The sequence below is a fragment of the Neopelma chrysocephalum genome, unplaced genomic scaffold, assembly GCF_003984885.1.
Source record: "Neopelma chrysocephalum unplaced genomic scaffold, ASM398488v2 Primary Assembly neopelma1_347, whole genome shotgun sequence".
In the NCBI taxonomy this organism is placed as follows: Eukaryota; Metazoa; Chordata; class Aves; order Passeriformes; family Pipridae; genus Neopelma; species Neopelma chrysocephalum.
The window spans coordinates 4574837-4594733 of record NW_020898011.1 but is presented as its reverse complement, the minus strand read 5'-3'; positions in this window follow the sequence as shown (position 1 = coordinate 4594733).

Below are 19897 nucleotides of genomic sequence, written 5' to 3'. Positions count from 1 at the left end.
AAGAAAAGACATCAAAGGACTCGTCACCACCAAAACCTCATCCTCCACAAATTCTAGGTGTGGAGATGTTTCTCAGCCACAGGGATCCTCCCTCTGCTGGATTTCCAAATCACTATAATCATCAGAATTCCCTCTTTCACCTCCCCCTGGCCTGATTATCTCATCTTTCTCACTTGAGCTTGCTTGTTATGAGCAATGCATTCACATCCTCTACTCCTCCTTACCTTGATCCCAAAAAAGCCTCATTTGGTTCAGATGGGCTAATTTAGCAATGCAGGGCTTGGGGACAGCAGTGTCCTGGGGAGCTGCTTTCACCTGGGAACAAGGGTTTGTTCCTAATCTAAAAGTTCTCCTTGGGATTTGTTTCATGTGTCCTTCTTTCCCCCACAGACCTTGTATCCAAAGTGGTGTATGAAGAGGACAGATCTGTCTGGGTACCTGACCAGTGCTTGAAATTCATGCCAGCTTTGGGAATCTAATGTTCAGCAGCCTCCAATTATTTTTTTTTCATCCATTAAATATTATTCTTAGCAGAAGGCATGGAATAAACAAAGAAATCACAACCCACATTAGACTCCTGAGTAGCTTTGTGCTAAAATCCAGATACCAAAATCACTCTGGCTATAACTTTTAGGATGTTGACAGAGCATATATTCTGTGATAAAGAGTACAGTAGGGATATACAGCTGAGACAGGGAGATGATTTAATTCTGAAACAGATAAGTAGGGTAAATTTCAGGGGCTACACAAGGAATTCATCCAGCTCTGGGGGTGGAACAGTATCCCTCCTGAGTACTATTAATGCACCTCAATTCTCTGTTCTCTCTCCTTTTTTATTCCCCTTTTTTTTTTTCTTGTGTGTGTTCACAATTCTTAATAATATGTTGGGAAACTGATTAAACTTACAAATCAAGACTTAGGGTTAAAGACAACCCTGTCTAACTATCTTATTATTTATAAAAAGATTATCATTAAACATCTTGCAGAGAAATTCTGAACCAGTGCAGAATATGAAAAAAAAAAGTGCAGCAAAAAATAGCTAATGTGTCTACTTTTTAATTAAATGTAAATACAATTTGTAAGGCTTATGGGTTTTAAACAGACAAAATTTATTCTGCATAATTTCCTTTCTGGTTAACCTCATAGACAGAGGTGTAAGTGGGGTTATTCAGAAGAATTTTGTAGCTATTAAGCCAGTTACAGCCTCCAGATCCATTGTCACAGATCACTTCAACACATCCAAGCTCTCACCTGAAGTCAGAGTTCCTGATTTGCAGTGGCAACATAGTGATTTTAAGCACGAAAACAAACTTTGTTAAACAACCCAGTTTACAGCTTGTTTGGGATGTCAGCAGGTTTTTCATCTTTATTATTGCAGGCAGATAACAAGGCTCTGATCTGCACTTGCCTCATCAGAATGGCTCAAACGTGCACAAGTGAATTCTTGGTTATTTGAATGTGACAAGCAAATATAGCCAATTTACAAATACAAAGGCAGGATAAATATGCCTGACAATACAGCAATGCCTAAATTACTGCCAGCTTAGTGTTAAAAGTTCTGTCGTGGTTTCTGGTTCAAAGAGTCCCATAAAAATCAGAGTTAATTTAAAACTTAACCATCCCTGGGAATATTTCTTATTTGCACAATACAGGTTCTCTTGTACAGGTCTGTTTGTGTGTTTCAGCTGTGGAGAAATTTTCATTTTCAGTTCAAGAAAGTGCCCATATTCAGTCTGGAAAAGTAATTAAGCCCATGCTTAACCATGCACTTTAGTTAGGTGTGTGCCCATTGCTTGTCATCATTTCACCTGTCACAACTTTTTGAGCCAGTTGCTTCATTATTTGCTTTTCTTTTTTTTTTAAGGCAACTAATTCCTGACAAGATTGTGATCCAGACAATATGAAGAGTCCATTAAGCATCACTGCCTAGAGAGACTTGAAATTCCTGATCATCCTGTGGAAATCCATGTAAATCTTCCCTAATTTCATCGGGAGAATAACCCAACAGTCCATAGCAGGCAAGAGGAATGAAGGAGGGTGTACTACGAGCAGGCAGATGGTCCCCAACCCTATGGAGACACTGTAGGAGACCAAATGCAAAGAACTCCCAAACTGATCTGCAGATTTGTAGGCTGGTTGCCGTCATGAGCACGGGGACCACCAGTACCCCAGGACAGTGCCCTCCAGCAGGGAGCTTCTCAGTTCCACTAATGGAAGATATTCTTTGATCAGCACCACCAGAAATAAAAGGTACTTTCACCAAATGGACAAAGCAAAATAGCTGTTAACCCATATTCAGTCATACAATCACTGGCAAAAAGGGCCTCTGGAGATCTCCAGTCTGAGCTCCAGCTCAAAGTAAGGTCAACACTGAAATCAGACCAGTTTGCTCAGGGATTTGTTCATCTGAGTCTTGACAATCTCCAAAAGTGGGGATTTCACAACCTTTCTGGGCCCTGCTCCACGGCCCAATGAGTCCAGCCCCTCTGTGCCATGGGTCCCACTGTTCACCTCTCAGAGCAGCCAGACCTGGCCCAGTTTTCAGGCAGTTTGGTCCCAGTTTTTGGTTCCCTGCTGTTCTACAGCTGCCTGCTGTTACTGTTCTACTTCCCCAGCTTTCCCCAAAACACTGCTGCTGTTGCTGCTAACCCGTAGCTCCTCGCTCACCCTCCAGAGCCCTGCAGAACCAGATCATTCCTAAGTAGGAACTGCTGGCCTTTCCCACCCCAGAGCCCTCTCCTGGCGCGCCGGCAGACGGCAAACACATGCTGTGTCTGCACTGCCAGGATCTGTGATCCAGAGCTGCTCCCAGCCTGAGCCCACTGCTCAGGAAGTGACTGGAGTATGTCCCAGGTCCCCACAGCCCAGAGCTCTGTGTCCTCACCCCCCTGGGCTGGGAAGGGGCAGGAGGTTGAGGCACGTGCTGGCCCTGGCGCAGAGCAGAGTGTGATGGAGCTGCACCCAGACCACAGAGCAAGAAACTTTCCTGCATGGCACATTTCACTGGAGCCTCTGTGCCCAGGAACAGGACAGGGCTGGCACCAGATCAGTCGGAGGAGGAGGAAGGGAGGTCTGGCAGAGATGGATGCTTATGGCTTTCTCTTTTCTCACCAGATATCTTGTGCTGCTCCACCTCCTAACCCAATGCTCTGGGGCTCCAGGCAGTGGCTTTTGGTGCCTTTCCTGAAGCCAGTGTCTTTTGGAATGGGATGTTTCCTCCTCAGCCTGCACCCAGTTGTAAGCCAGGTCCTCCAGGCTTGGTGCACCCTTGCCCAGCTGGAACTTCACTGATGGGGGAAAGCAGGACTCAGCAGCCTGGCTGAGCTCTGCAAGGCCTGTGCTCTGGCCCTCCTCGTGGCAAGAGTAACTCCTTGCTGAGAGCTCTTTCTCTAGACCTCCTTCCACCAGGGGAAGAATGGAAAATCTCCATCCCAGGTTGCAGCAAAATGTTGAAAAAGTCCTTTTCTTTATCCTCTCCTCTGAAGGAGGCAGGCAGGAAACTGCTGTGAGGAGCCACTGACAGGCTCTGTCCAGCTCTGCTGCAAGAGGAAACACCTTTCTCTCCAAGGAGCAGGAGCCAGGACACAGAAAGGCATGTTCCCAGCTGCTCTTTGGAGAGACCAGCGGGGCTGTTTGGAGGAGGAGGAGGGTGTGGGAGAGATGCAGGCTAGCCTGTGATCTGGGTGTGAAAGAATCCACAGTTGAGCAGGATCAATAAAGCAGTGCCAAGGCTCGTGAGGAAGGGAGCAGAGAATAGGATGGGGGAGAGTAAAAGAGAAGGAGCCCCCCTACAGCTCCTGAGAAGAGAGGGGTAGGTAAAAAGGGAGCTCTGATACCACCAGGCCCACGGGAGGCTCAATGGGTTGTCTCATTATTATGGGGAACAGAGAGAGCTCATGAGCTGGGAAAGATAGGAAGCTTTTATTTATTTTTTTTTAAAGAGCACAGCCTCTAGGAGGGTTTTTGCAGCTCAAACGCTTTTATTTTGTGCCAATTACTTATACAGGGTCTGCATTATTCCCGTAATCAGTCTAAATGAAAGTCAAACACGAAAGATTCCTAACAATGAGCTAATTGGAATGCCATTACCATTTAGATTTAATAAGGTATTTGTAATAATAAACTTGCCTCAGTCTATGGAGTTGTCTTATTCCTGCTCAGATCTTGCAAGAGTGTAAGGACTGACATTTGTCATTTGTTCTGCAAGACACTGGATATAACCTTCAAAATGTTTTAGTCTTGCAGTGCTTAGTAAATGTCAGGGATGGAAACAAAATGTGTAGCCTGCTCTTGTTCTGGCTCTGTGAAGCTCAGAGTTAACAGGAATTGTGCTAAAGCTCAGCAGCAGATTATATCCCACATATCTTTCTGTATTTGCAGTCCCAACACCTTACAATTTAGAATGAGTTACTCAATGTGCTCTTATGTAGCTTCATTCATTGTTTGCTTTGAGGTCTCGCTGAGGAACTTCAGTCCAGTTCCAGCACTGCCAGGTACTGCAGGGTCTGTGCCTTGCAGAGCTTAAGATCTAAGTAATTAAGTTCAATGCAAGCTGTGTCTTAAGCCAAGATGCCCCATCTACAGAGGTAAAAGCTAATTAGAGCTCCATGCACAGTTACTTTTGAGAACAGTTCACAAAACCCCTGAAAAAAAACAAGAAAAAAACCCCATGAACCAACCCAAAATTCTCTCTTTACATTTATGGGCGAGCGAGAAGCTTTTCAGAGAAAGCACATGTGGGTTTAAGGACTTGGTCTCACTGTGCAGCCAGGGAAGCTTTGTTCAGCTGTGGCTCATACCACAAAACCCAGGTGTAACCTTGGTAGGTATTTCTCCTATTATAAAGGAAAAGAGTTTGGAATGAGCACTTTGTGCAGTCTGAGGGAATTCCCTCAGGAGGAGACTGAAAAGGCAGAGGTCCAGCAGGTGTGTGTGCACATGTAGGAAGCATAAAGACAAACAGACAAAAAGCCAATAAAAACTCAAGGCAGCACAGACAATACAGAAAACAGCATGCTGGGGGCATTCCTTAAAATCATGATATTGCTTCTTCCTCCCTCCTCTCACCCCAGAAAGAGGCTACAGATATTTCTTCTCCCCCTGAAGAGATCTAACAAGCGAAAAAAGGGACAACAGAATGCCTAATTTCTGTTTTGACAGGAAATGAAAGCCACCAAATTTCCTGGTGGTGTATCTTGACATGAAGAAGCATTACCTACCCAATAAACCGGGCTGCCACCAGCCACAGATGAGTTATGTTGTGCTGACACTCTGTGGTCCCAGCAGCTAGTCCAGAATGATCTGACTCAACAGAAAACTTTGTACTACAGCTCAAATAAACGTCAAATCATTGGAAACTGGCAAAGACCATGGAAATTTGGAATGTTCCTTTTTGAGGACAGTCTTCTAATACAATCTGACACCGGGGATTCAGCTGAACATTTGTAACGTCCAGGAAATTCTAGGCACAGTTGGTAAAATGACCAATGCTCTTGTAAACCTGCTTTTTTTTTTCCTCAAAGCTGTATGTACTTCATGCCAGAAGGTTTTTTCAGAAACACAAGCCAACAGTCAATGGCCTTAAGTTAACCATCTGCCTGAGCACTGTGCTGGATTGTTGGAGAAGGGCAAGGAAGCATAAAAATCAATAGCTTCCCTGCAGGTTTTCATAGAAGACAGTTTGTCTAAGAGTTAAAATGTGAGCCTAAAATTCAGACATTCTTGCTCTTGATGATCTGGTTAAATTACCTCCTCTTTTTCTGATTCACTTCATCCATTAGAAAAAAACGGTGCTTATTGCTTAGATCACAGCAATGTTGTGAAGCTTAATTTTTTGAGAGGTGTTTTGGGATCCTTGTATGAAAAGTGCTATAAATATACACATTCTTAGTAGTATTTAATTTACTTCCTTTACAATTCCTTTGAGCCAGCACATGTTGCCAAAAATGCAATATTCTCTAGGATATCTTTTCTTCTTCTATCTGTCTGGAGCCCAGGACACATCCCAGCCATATAAAGCATCCGATATTGATGTATCCACATGCAGTGTGGATATATATAGCTAATACAATCAGACACTTCTTTTTTCTCCCCACAGGAACCCAGGCTTGCTCCATGTACAAGATGGACGTGCTTAGCAAATGAGGCAGCTGTTCAGTTTTTATTTTTGTGCTCATTGTTTGCTGTGCAGCCACATGTCTCATGGAGTGCATACCATCCAACCTTTGGAGTGAGTCAGACCAGGCTCCACCAGAACTCACTCACTCGGAGGATCCCACCCCGCCTTGCTCCTTGTTTGACATATATGTGGGATCACGTCATCAGGGACAGGATCACGGGGAAGCTTTAACTTTGTAACTTCCAAACTTCATTTTTCAGCCTCAGATTTTCCCTCCATGGAAGTTTTTACCAAGAATCCCTAAGGGTGTAAAGCTTTGCAGTACCAAAATAATCCTGAAAGTTGCATCCCATTGTCCAACAGCATCAGTGCCCTGCAGACACAAGGCCATCTGTCCCTGAGCATCGGCCAGTCCCTTTTCTTGCATTTCTGAAAGAACCAACACGCCTCCAGGGCTGCTCCTGGTTTCCTCTTCTGCCTTGTGTCATGGAGCACATGCCAAAAACACTCAATTAACTTTCCTAATGAAGTTTGCAGCAGATCTGCCTGTGCAATAAGAGATTGACGTTTCAGTGTTTGATAATCACAAGATGATCCCCTGTGCTTTGCCCTCTTTGGGGCAGTTGAGGGGAGGTGTTTAAAGCATCACCATCTTTTATATTCCCTGGCTTTTGAAGTAATAGATTTTCACACATTTTCCAAAAGGACTGTGTTCCTTGATTCTGTCACTGGAGCTTGTACAGACATCTTTTAAGCTCTTTTAGTTGGACTGGCTCGCAGCTTGGTAGTTGAATATGTCCTGCATGTGTCTACTCTCTAAATAGAATAATGCTAATAGCTTTTACTGGTTAACCAAGAAATTTGGAACTAGACTAGAAGAACAGGGAAATCTGAGTTTAGGAGAAGACTGGAGAAGAACAGAGAAATCACAGTGCTGGATGCAGAGCTTCCTTCTTTTGCATCTTCAAACCCAAACACGTACAAGAAGGTGGCAAGAAAGCAGCAATTTATGTACAGGCAGAACAAGAGACCAAGGGCTTTATCTTGCAAAGTTTTATACACACTTATCTTTAGACTTATGATTAGCCTCATTAATTTTGGTAGCACCTTGGCTTCAGGAGGCTTCTAAGCATGCAATATTAGACTATCCCATTAGCATGCACTGCTGCAAGGAGCAAACTCCAGGAGTGAACAAAATATGCTGCAGAGGGTCATGGGCTCAGCAATTACTGCAGGCAGGGCTAGGCAGACAAGATAGACTGTTGTTCCCTCCTTGGTATAATATGATATAATGAACATTTACCCAGGTATGGGTGGTATTTTTACATCTCAGAGGCCCTGATTTTAAATCAAAGTTAAAAGGGGGGCTACAAGAGAGCTGGAGAGGCACTATTTACAAGGATGTGTAGTGATAGGACAGAGGCAATGGCTTCAAACTGAAAGCAGGTAAATTTAGATATTAGGAAGAAATTCTTTACTGTCAGGGTGGTGAGGCACCTGCACAGGTTGCCCACATAAGCTGTAGATGCCCCATGCCTGGAAGTGTACCAGACCAGGTTGGATGGGGCTTCGAGCTGTCTGGTCTAGGGGAAGGTGTCCCTGTCCGTGGCAGGTGGGTTGGAACTGGATGATCTTAAAGTCCCTTCCAACCCAAAGCATTCTGTAATTCTGTTTAGGTGAGAGGAGGGTGCTGGAGAAGTGAGGGCAGAAGGGGTAAGTCCCTCACAAGTCAGGGCAGGAAACCACCTGGAGAAGGACATCTGCCTGAGCTGGCTGAGCTGAGGGTTTGGAAGCCACTGGAGTCAGGCAGCACTTGTCACAGCCCCCCATGTCCCCCAGAGCACAGGGCTGTCACACAGGGGAGCACCACGAGGGGCACAGAACCAGGCAGTGCTTCTGCAAACAGCACCACTGCACTCTCCAAACTCTGACTGTCACTTCGTGTCTCCCCTGTCATCGTCCCGTTGCCACTCCCTGAGGTATCACCTGCCTTTTCCCCATTCCTGGAGGACTGCACATCACCCCCCTTGTGCTGACCCCCCACACCATGCACGTGGCATCGTGCAAAGGCAATGCTCAGATCTGGAGGGTCTGGGGCCCTGACCACAGTCCCCACATCATTAGAGTGCCCCTGAGCATCTGTCCTTGCCAGCTGAAGAACAGTGGAGCCCCCTCTTCTGACTGGGGCCTCTAGGATCTCTTCTAATATAAATAGTAATGACTGTAATTATTAATCATTACTGTGATTATATGATTATAATTAATAATCATAATAATGAATCATTATAATTACTTCACTAAATGACAAGCCCTGCTTCCTCCAGCAAGCTTCAGAAGCTCAGAGAATGAGCTGTTGTGTATATTTAAGGAATCTCAAACACTTCTGTACTAACAAGTCCAAGCGTCTCTGTTTTTTTAAGGGCTTCCACATTGTATTTAATTTAGAAATCTGCAGCTGCCTTGAATTGTGACCAATGGAGTGCTGCTACCATATGCAAGGTCCTTTGCTTAAAACCCAGCAGAATCATGAACAAAGATTGGGAAGACGAAGGAATGTGCATATGGATATTGCTTGAAGGACGGAGAGCCAGATACGCCTAATATTGCATTTTTCCATCTTAGATGTACAACTGAAAGTAATTCAGTTAACTGAAGAGCATTTTCTGAAAGCCCAAATAAAAACAGCAAATGTAGAGGCTGCAGACACTTGAAAGGCAGATGGTTTGACATGCCCAGCCACTTGGGTCTTGGGGGCTGTGAGCACGACTGCTTTGGGGCTGTTAGCTCAGGACAAGGGAGGGGAATGTATAAAAACATTAAGGCAATGTTTAAACTACACTCCCAGTGCAGGGATTTCCCCCCTAGTGATGTGCATGCCCCAAGCCCAGGTGGCTCAGCCATGCCAGCTGAGAGGCTCAGTGTTTCACAGGAAATCCCTGGAATCTGGTTGGCAGCTCGTGGCTGCTCCGTGCCCTGTGGAAGAGGGTGTGGAACAAGGGCCCTTGGGGAACCTTGGGAGTCACTGTATATATTGCATGGTTCCCCTTGGTTACTGGGCTGCTGTGAGTCACCACACTCCTGCCCAAGCACAGAGAAACTCATCTTGCAGAATGTAAAATCCACCCAGGAGGTGTCATTGTTCAGGGTTAACATCTCATCCTGGCAGCTTCAGAAGGGTGACTGCATGGGCATAGGAACAAAATAGATAAAAAGTGCATTTTAAGATAAAATGTTTGCTAAGGTTTAGTTGATGTGATTTGACTTTAAACTCATATTATCCTTTGGTCTCGTTGGGCACGTGTGTTTGAGGTTGTGTATTTCTGAGTTATTGTAGCAATTACTGTAATGAGAAGGGTGCAGTCAGCAAAGGAGTTGCTGTCACCATTTCCACATGGCTGAGTGCAATGACAATAGATGAAAACTTTCATATTGACTCTTCATATTTTTGCTACATTTTGGAAGGAAAGGAGTAGGAGAAGGGCCTGTCTCTGTTTCTGTATCAGGATTGGCCCAGCTCACAGCTCTCCAAATTTGTGCTGCCACGAAGTGAGAACATTCCTGCAGCAGCTCCTCTGTGAGCAAAGTAAAGAAAGAAAACAAAGCTGGCAGGTGAGAGTTTTAGAGAGATCGTTTGGGCTACTCGTAATTAATTGTCTACTTTAGGAGTGCACTGTTTTAAGATCAATAGGTGGTTCTAGAATTAGGTAAGCAGAAAGATGAAGGGTTGATTTTATTTATGATATCTTTGCTACAATACTGACAGGTTAGACCCTCCAAAGGGTGTATGTGCAGGATCCCACTGTGATGTTGAGCAGTGGGATGCTGTCTGTCATCTCCCTGCAGTTACTGTGTCCAGATGCAGGAGACGCTTGAGGGGCAGAGGCAAGTGCACTTCCAGCCACTTTGTGTAGTGGCACCAGCCATTACCCCACGTGAAGCAAGGCCATCCCTGCTGTTGTTTTTGCCTCTTCTGAGAGAAGATAAAAACTTTTGAGCTTAGAAAAAAAGGAACTAAAAAGTTAAGTAACTAATATGGCTTAATTATGACAACAGCTCTCAGGTCTGAACTTGAAGCAGAATGTAGCCATCAGTTACCATATTCCTATTTGCCATGACTGATAGGCACTAGATGTTGTATCCAAGGAATAAAAAGATGAAGGCATGAATCCTGAAGGGTTTTAGTGTCTAATTCCATCAGCTGCTGGCTAGAGTCAGGCTTCTGAGTCTCCACTGAGAAAGCAGTATTCCTTCAGGGAACAGTCCTGAGAAATCCCAAATGAACAGCCAACAGCAGGACTGACACCCAAAGCCTTCTGGCAGGATGGGGTTTTTTTACCCTACACTCCGAGGTGGTGGGAGCACAGAGGAGATGAGGCCTGGGGCAGTCAGAGCTTCTTCAAACAAATATGTGGATGTATAAATGATTTAATTACCAGACTGTTTAGGAGAATTTCTAATCTCTCTTCAACCACTCATACTGACATCTATGATGTGTGATACCATTTAGATTGAAAAGAGAATCCATTTAAAGTCTAAATACTCCAATTACTTTTTTAGATGCCTGGGAGCAGCTCAGAGTTCAGGCACATGATGCTCTTAAAACCCTCCTAAATTAGAGGCCATGGGGCGGGGGGGAGTGAAAGAATGTTGAAGTACATTATGTTTTGAAGTATGTGGTTTTCAAACTGACATGAACTAGTTCTTAGCTAGAAGTGTAACCTAATATGGGTCAAGGTTTCCAAAATGAGGTGTGCATTGTGCCAGATACATGCAAGCAAAAAAATCCCAACAGAACTGGGACAGTCCAGCTCCTCACAGTGAGACAACCTCCTGTGAACATCTGGCAGTTCCTTGCGGGAACCAGGAGGTCCCAAACGCTGCTCCCAACCTCCCTTCAAAGATCAGCCTTGCCAAGCACTGTGTGGGCTGCTAGTCAGCCCGAGGTGACTTTGCCTGCAATTACAGCTTGAATAGACTGGGGGGGGGAAGAAAACTTCCCAACTGATTCTTACACATCACTTGAAGCTGATGGTTAGGTTTTGTGATTCACAAATTCGCTCTCTTGTAATAAATAAACATTTCTTTTCATGGCAGTGTCATGGGGACTGAACTTGAGAGCCTCAGTGTATTTTTTTTCTTTATTCTTGGCATATCAGTGCAGTTGAAAGACACACACTCTTGCCTCCTTATACTTTTTGCCAAGCCACAACCACAAACCATCCTTACAAGCCCAAAGCGCTTTTGGCAGTTGTGACACAAAACGTATGGCTCTTGTGGTAAAATGTGCTGGCAAGTTCCCTGTAGGCCCCATCCAGCCATCACTTATGGGAAGAATTCGATGCCAGATAGCAGCTGTTACACTGAGGCTGCTCAGTATCACACTAATCAGTCCTGTCTCATCCTTTCTTTTCCCTTCCCTGTCTCCACCTGCTGTTTTCTTTTCCTTTTTATTTTTTCTCCTTCTCTTTTTTGTGTCTTAGATTACGACTGGAAGTGCTCTGGGGCAGGGACCATGGTTTTGTTCTGTGTTTCTGTCTCTGGCCGTGGAGCCTGCTTGCCTGGCAAACAGCAATGCCAGATAATACAGCTGGCGCCCAGTGATCTCGGGCAGGTTACGTGGTGAGTGACCTGAGAACTGACTGCTGTGGGTAAAAAACACAGCTCCAGGGAAGCTTTTAATGAACTTCATGAAGGTAACATAGTGCTACTTTTCCCAACTGGAAGTATTTGCATAGCAGAAGCCTGACCAGTTATTTATGCAATTCTGACTGCCTGCATGTGCTGCATGTTTTTGTTTGGTAGTTGCTAATGTTCCTGGTCTAAACTGCAGGACATGGTTATGGCTCAGGAAGGTTGCCCAATGTACAACCTTAAGGGAATAGTTCTCTCTGAAACAATGACATTCTGCATCTTCTCCAGAACGTGTCTGACAGCAAGAATCGTGCTTGGAACTGAAGGTGGAGCTCATTGGTGGTTAAGGTGCAGTCTCCAGTGTCATGCAGCTGAAGGGAAAGGCTAGGGTGGAGTCTCTGAAGCACTTTACCTTTCCCAACTATGTCAGTGAGCTTCCCTGGCAACTGGCAGGTTCTGATTAAGGCGAAGCAGGAAGCTGTGACTGGAGCTATAGTTCCTCACACCTTGTCTGAGACTCTCCAGTCTAAGGATAACAGATGAGGAATCAACATCTATTGAAAAAGTTGGAAAAACCAAGAAAAATACCAATCTCCATACATCTGTTGTGACTGATTTGCTCTGAGGAGTCAGTGTTCTTCCTTTGTTTTGCCCACAGATGCAGGTTTATAGAGCATCATTGTCAGAAAGGGAGTTTGGTAGTAAGTTCCCTCCTTGGAGCTCACATGGCTTGATAACTATTTAATTGTTCTAAGTATGAAAGGAGTTTTCTATAGGAAGTATTCACAAAGCATTTTTCACAGGGATAGTGATACAGTAGCTTAGAGAGCAAGTGTTGCAATGTAATCCTAAATTGAGCACACAAGACGCCTTCGTGCCTTCCCTGTGGCTGCACATCCTGCTCCTACAGCTTCTCCCCTGGGTTGCTTTTGACCTTTTGATGGTCCTGCCTCTCTACCAAATAATGCATAGTGTTGCATGACAATGCACATGTTTAAGACTTTATAAAAAAAAAAAGCAGATGAGAAATGCTATTTGAAAGCTAAATACAATCATTACATCACCATGCAATAAGGTTTCATCTTGCATTCTGATGCCATTTTACCACTGTCTCTGGCCAGAGCAGAAAACAGTTCATAATCAGTACACTGGAGTTAGGAGTGTCACTTTGTCCTCAGCTTCACCATTTCTAACCTATTGTTTCTTACCTATTGTAGTCTTGGTACTTTGTTTCCTGGCTTTGTTCAAGGCACAGACACTTGCTTTGCCCTCTTCCTGAGACTACTGTGCCAGGGATTGTCATCTGTGCACTTAGGAAGAGCTGCCATAATTGATCCCTAGTGCTTGACAGGGTTCACTGTTATTGCAAGGCAAATGAACAGTCCATAATCAAAGTCTCCTCCAGGGAGGCTTTTAGATGCCAAAGTCCCCATTGAACTGTACGTGACTGCAGTGAGCAGTGCAGGGATGAGATTCATGAGAGCCAGGGTTCCTTTGGTGTCCTGGATGTTCACAAACACTTTAATGCAGAGTGGATATGCAGATGATCATAATTCCCCTCTTCCTCCTTCCCTATCCATTTTGGGGTGTCCAAAGCAAGAAAGAATCAGCTCTGGACAAGCCAAACACTGTATTTTCCAAGAGTGTCCTGGCTGGGCTCCCCCGCAGGGACTCCTTGCATCTTCTGCTCCAGGCAGGGTCAGCCACCAGCGGGCACTGTCCATCTGCGGCCCGATCCCGGCACAGGCGCCGGCAGGAGCAGGACGGGGAACTCGGGGCTCAGGGATTTGCTCCCAGCGTTAGGCAGAGCACTCCACGAGAAGTAAACCAAGGCTCTGGGGGCGATTTGAGGGTGGTCAGCTCCGCTCACGCTTTGCAAAGCGTATTTTTACATTGAATGTTCCGCCCGTGGTAGCAGCGACAATGAAAAGGTGTTTAAACTAAGTGATGCTCGTTCCTTTGTCAGCGTCAATTTGAAAAGCAGTTGTTTCTGGATGTGCTTCTCTCGAGCACACACCCTGTGTGCTATGTTGGACGGCTCTGCCTTTATCCTGACTTCCTTCCAAAGTTCATTCCTCTGCAATTCCAAGAGTGCCACTTGGAGCTAAGGCTTCTCTCGGTGTCTGGCCATATAGGCTATAGGATTCACCATCCATGGGAAGTCTCCCATTTACCAAAGCTGTAATATTTTAGCTAGTACTAACATCTCTAGCAATTAAAGCTGCCACATAGTTTAGTCAAAGACATGATTGTGCTGTTTGCTTCTGTCTCCCATAAGGAATTTATTTGCCTAACATTTTCCGTGCTGTCCAGTAGAGTGGAATGGGCTGTTGACGGCTATGCCCTATTTTTTTCAACTGCACTGGGATACAAATGGGTTTGGTAGAATATTTTCACACTGAATTGCAAATGATCCCATGCAGCTATTCTTTTCTTCTTGGCAAATATTTTCCATCTCTGGTCTCCAAACAGTTAAATGAAAGACAGCCAGTAAAATGGAGATCTCTTTAATCCTGGGATAGGCAATTGCAAACAGGATAGAGGACACCAACCTCTTTTTATTTCCCATTTAGGATGGGGAGGTGAAAAGTCAATATTCCTCTGTGAGATGCGTCCAGCTAAACAGATGCTGAACCGCATGTGCTCATTTTAGTCTGCTCTGCAAGTTTTTGGAGAGCAGAAATATTTACACCTCGAAATAAGTCCCTCAACCTCCTCCAAACCACAAACTCGACTTTCAAACCAGGAGGCTCCAACGCATAGTGCCCGTACCGCTGGTTTCAAAGCGTGTTTACCTGTTTGGCCGGAGCCCCCCCTCTGCGAGAGACCCCGGGTCCCCCCTCCCTGTGGCTCTGGGGCTCTGCAGGGGGAGCAGGGCCCGGACCCGGGGAAGGGTGAGGCCGGAGGGAGCGCAAATCGCGCGGGTTTGCAAAGTGGCCTCTTCTGAGGTGGGGAGACTGGGGGCAGCGGGGGCAAAGCCCCCGTTCGAGGTCTTTGCAGAAGTGGCCGCGGTGTTTGTGTGCGAGGGCCAGAGCTGGGGGTGCTGGGGAGCGGAGCGGGGGGCGCTGCGGCAGCCAGGGGAGTGTTCCAGGGGGACCCCGCTCCGGGTGTGCCGTCAATGCCGCCTCGGTCACGCACCCCCGGCCCCGCAGCCGGGCTGGGCTCCAGCTCGGCCGCCCACGACGCCCCGCAAGGGCTGGGGCGCCCACAACCACCCTGCCAGCAGGGCCCTGCCGCGGGGTGCCTGCAGGGGAGGGAAGGGAAGCCACCGCGGGGGTCGCGGGTGCGTTCGATCACGAATTTTTTATTCATATCACTAGTTCTTGTTCTTTAGTTTCTTCACTCTGTGGCTTTGCCCGACTGTGTCAAAGCCTGTCCTGCTCCCTCCCGTACCCCCCAGCCCAGGTTTGTGACACCCATCTCCCCCCGTGCGGAGCCGAGGTCGTGAGAAGCCCCGGGCCCGGAGCTGCCCGGAGGCCTCGGTGAAGGGTGCGGGGGACAATGGTGAACACTTTAAGCGCCGTCTGCTGAAGAAACATAGCCGGGCGCTCGTACAATGGGCTATTTTCCATCAGTCGTGTAAAGAATGGTTAGCTGATGGCTTGAAAATTCAATTGAATACCTTCACGGACCTATGTATAAATATTATTTTTAAAAGAACAATACGTAATTAAAAACTAATATTTAACAACTTAAACGCCTATCCTCTAGGAAATAACAGCCTTTCTTCGCAAAACCACCGAGATTGACTTCGCTTCCTCCTGTAAAATGAGGCCAGATTTAATTCTCCAAAGATCAGTGAGATCAAGTATTTCAGCGCTCAATTTACAGCTCCGGGGTATGTGGGACCCTTTCCCAGCTATCTGGGTAGGCTAGGAAATAACTCCGGGAAGGAGGAGGGGGAAAGGAAGGAGAATTAATTCCCGAACACCGCAGTTACACCTGTAGTATTTCCATAACTCAACGTCACGGCGGCGATCGCCGGGAGCGGGTTTCTCCGCGACGGTCAGGTTGCCAGCAGGAAAACAGCGCAACTCTTGCAAAGAAACAAATAAACAAACACATCGGGTTTGCTCGTTTGTGAGGAAGCGTCCTAAGTTGGGAAGATCGCTTCGTGGAGCGATTCGGTCCCGCCGTACAAGCGGGGAACCAGGCGAGGTACCATCCGCCACCTCCGCAAACATCCTCGCCTGTGGATGCGTGGGGTTGTTCGTTGGGCTGGAAAGAGCGAACTACAAATAAATCTGCTAGTTTCACTTAAACATTTAAAAAAATTATATATAAAATACATTACACCGACTGTGAGGGTCCCCGCTGCCCCCGGGGGTCACGTATTTCCCCACAGCGGCTCGACTCCTGTCCGCAATGTCACATTGTGGCCCGGCTGCGACCTTCCCCAAACCCTCCGCAAGCTTACCCTCTTCCTCCCCCGCTCCCTTCTTCGGAAACACGGCGAAAGGGGAAGCCCACCCCTGCTAACCTCTCGGGAAGGTGGGAAGCGGAGAGCAGGCGGCCTCTCTCCCTGCCTCCGGCCCCCCTCGCCACCGCCCTGCCCTTGCCCGCCGCGGTGCCTCCGCTGCCCGCTCCTCGCTCTGCCTGTGCGGGAGGCTGCGGGGAGCTGCGGGCAGCGCTGCCCGGGGCTTGGCTGCGCTGCGCTGGGGCGCGGGGAAGCTGCAGAGCAGATTTTCGGCAGCGCGGCTCTGCTGCGGCACTGCCTGCGGAGCAGACCCGTCGCAGCCGCACGCACTTCTTCCCACAAAGAGGACCGGTCTCCTGCTCTGCCTTCCCGATCCCTTGCCTTCGGCTGTGGGGAGCACTCCCTCTCCGGGACACCCCGGGCTCCGGGCGGTGCTGCGCCTGCCCCTCGCCGGTGCGCGGAGCGCGGTGCGGCTCCGGTTGCCTTCTCCGACTTGCTGTCAAAAATATCACTTTCTTTACTATATGATCTTTTTCCCCCCCTCTTTTCCCCCCCTTTTCTTCCTTTTAATTTTTATTTTATTTATTCCCCCTGTAACTGTCTGTGGAAAGTGAAAAGTAATTGGAGGTAGGTGATTTCTTGAGAGAACGGCCGTGTGCGCGCTCCCTTGCCCATATGGAGAAAATTATCCCTCAAGTTCAGACTTTCGTTGGATCGCAGCACCAAACAGCCCAAATGTGGCAGGAGTCGGGAGAGAGGGACACTTTCGATTCCTACCGCCTGCACCACCAGAGAGAGGAGCGAGGGGCCGGCTGCCGGGGCCACCGCAGCTCCCCAGGTGCCCTCCCCGCCGCGAAGCCCTGCCCGGGCAGGCGCTGCCGCCGTCCCGCTCGCTGCTCGCACTCCTATGCCTGGCACAGGCTATTCCAGCCCGGCCTGACACCGGAGCGCAGTGTCCGGGTGCTGCCGGAGAGGTCTGGCGGCTGTGCGGGGTTTGGCCGAGCAGCACGGTCGGTGTCCGCCCGCGGAGCGGGGTGCGCGGAGGCGGGCGCTGAGCGGGGACTCCTCGCAGCAGCCTGACCTTTCCCGGTGTTCCTGCGGCGAAAAGAGCCGGACAAGCGATGAGCGATCCGCGTTCTCCCAGAGGAATGGCCAGAGAAGCCCAGGTATTCTCTCATCTGTGCACTGCACTGAGGTGAAGTTTTCTAAAACTCCGAAACAAGCTTTTCCTTTATTTTTTTTTCCGTTCCAGGAAAGAAAGAAAGACAAAAAATTAGTCTGTAAAAGCGCCCTTAGTTCGGAACTAACCTAGGGCAAAAATTGTTAGATGGGAGCAACGTAAAGGAGCGGCAGCCCGGTGGAATCACACACCCAGTTTAAGCAAAAGCCCCCACGTGTATATTTGACATACATTATGCATGTAAAAAAAGCAACACAGGGCTTCGGGGGCCTGGAACACCTACGGAAACCGCTGATTTTGCTTTAGGAGCTCTGTTTTATTACATTCGATATAACTTCCACAGCACACACATATGAGCTTCAATATTTGGGAACACATCAGCAAGTAAAGGAATTCAGTGAGGTTATGCCTTTCAAACCTGGATACTCATATTCCTATTCCAAGATGCCACTGCAAGCAATTATGCACTTGAGGTCCTCGGAAAAAAGTGCATATTTTAAAATGAAATACGTATTATTTAGTATTCTTAATAACACTTCAATGTGCCAAAATTTAGCCTCCAAATTTTAGAAACTCGGAGAATTATTTGGGAGTTATTCAGTCTCTTTCACTGCAAACTCTTTCAAGCTCATGAAAGTCACCAGGACATAGATATCTCGGGTGGATGGAGAGGCGGGGGGCGCGGGTGTCGTGCAATCACCCCCAAAACCCCTCTGCTCTTTTGCAAGTTCGAATTTCCCCAAACGATGGACGAGAGTGGACACATACACACACACACACACACACACACACAAAAAGGACCCGAACATGGAGGAGAGGGAGCTGACTCCCAGCAGAGCTAACTTCCTTCCAGACTCTCTCCAAGCCAGGTGAAAGCAGCTGAAAATAGCGACGACCCGTTGCCCAGAAAAATCCTTCGTGAAATGCAAAGCGAAGTTAGGCGGGTCCGCGAGATCGAGCCCTCTAGGAGCAAGTTAAAGTTGAATAATTCATGAAAGTGAATGTCTGAACGAGAAACGAAGAGTATTCCACTGGTACCAAAAAGTGCGGAACAGAACTAGTGGTAAATGGTAGTGTGATTTTCTATTTTCCCCTAGAAAAAACAAGGCTGCTTTTGAAGACACGTTTTAGTTTGCTTCTTCCCTCTTCCCCCGCCCCGTACGGACAGCGGTGCGCTCAGTCCAGAGGAAAGTTTAGGAAAGTTTGTGACCACAGCCCCCTCCTCGGGCGGGCTCTCTCCCGCCGCTCCGGCCCCGGCCAGCGCTGGGGCTCCGGTGCGGGACCTGCCGGCACCCGGGCAGGGCGCCATCCCCGCGCCTTCCTGCCGGCTGCAGGAGAAAAGCAAGGCTCTGATGGGGAACACTGACTGGGCTCTGAGGTGGGACGGGGAGCGAGAAGACCAGAGCCAGGGAGATAAATCAGCCTCGCGAAGGGCGCCGAACGCTGCGCGCTCCCGGGCAGGGAACGTCCCGACAGCCGTGGGCAGCGAGTTTCTGGTTTGGTGTGCATTGTCTTCCACCCAGAAAAGCAAGCACCCGGTGGAAGAACATCTCCCCCACGCTCTTCCCACGCAACCTCCACGTCAGGGAAAGCTCGGGCGCCTCTTCGCTCCCATACGGGACAACGAGCGTTTTCCCGTGGGATGTCTGGAGTGGGGACACCTGCAGCCCCTGGCTGACCTGCAGCTCTGCCTCTGCTTTAGTTAATTATTTTTTTTTTAAGTCTGACGAGTTTTCCTCCAGGGAGAGCCCTCGTGGCAGACACGGGCGCTCAGAAACCCACAGTTTCAGCGGTTCCCCAGGTAGCTGCTGCCGGGCAAAGCCGCTGTACCTGCGAGTTCAGCATCCGACTGCTGGAAACCTGCAGTAACTCACGGGCGTGGGGCACCGCACCGCCGACACCCCGAGCATTTCCGAGGCCCCGGGACCGTTCCTTCGGGATGGAGCAGATCAACCCGCCGGGCGAGCGGGAAAGGCAGGCGCCTTTTCCAGCGCCTCTCGCCCGTATCGCACCTCCCACGGCTGCGAGAAGTTGCCGTACACGGCGTGTCGCAAGCCACGATTTCGAAGGAGGTGTGAAAACAAGCGCAGGGGCCGGATCCAGAGTTTGGACGCTGTTCCGGCGGCTGCCCCTGAGGGACAGATTTCAGGCGTGCAACTGGTCTGAACGGCGGGTAGTTCAAAAGCTGCGCTCAAACCGAGTGCTCTGCCAGCGGGTATCGCACCGGGGGGGATTTAGAGCGCGTGTGCACGAACGTGTGTTCACAAACACACACACGGGGAGGTTTCTCCGCGCCCCTCACAAAAAAAAAAAAAAAAAAAAAAAAGAAAAGCAAGCCCTTTAGGACTTTATTAATTTTATTATTAGACATATCGAGCGGCCCTGACGCTTTCTGACGGGACCGGAGGGTCCCGGGGCCGGCGGCGGGGCCGCGGGGCGGGCGGGAGAGCACCGGCGGCCGGCAGGGGGCGCTGCCGCCCCGCGGATACGCTACGGGATGGACCGGGATGGACCGGGATAGACAGGGATGGACAGGGATGGACAGGGATGG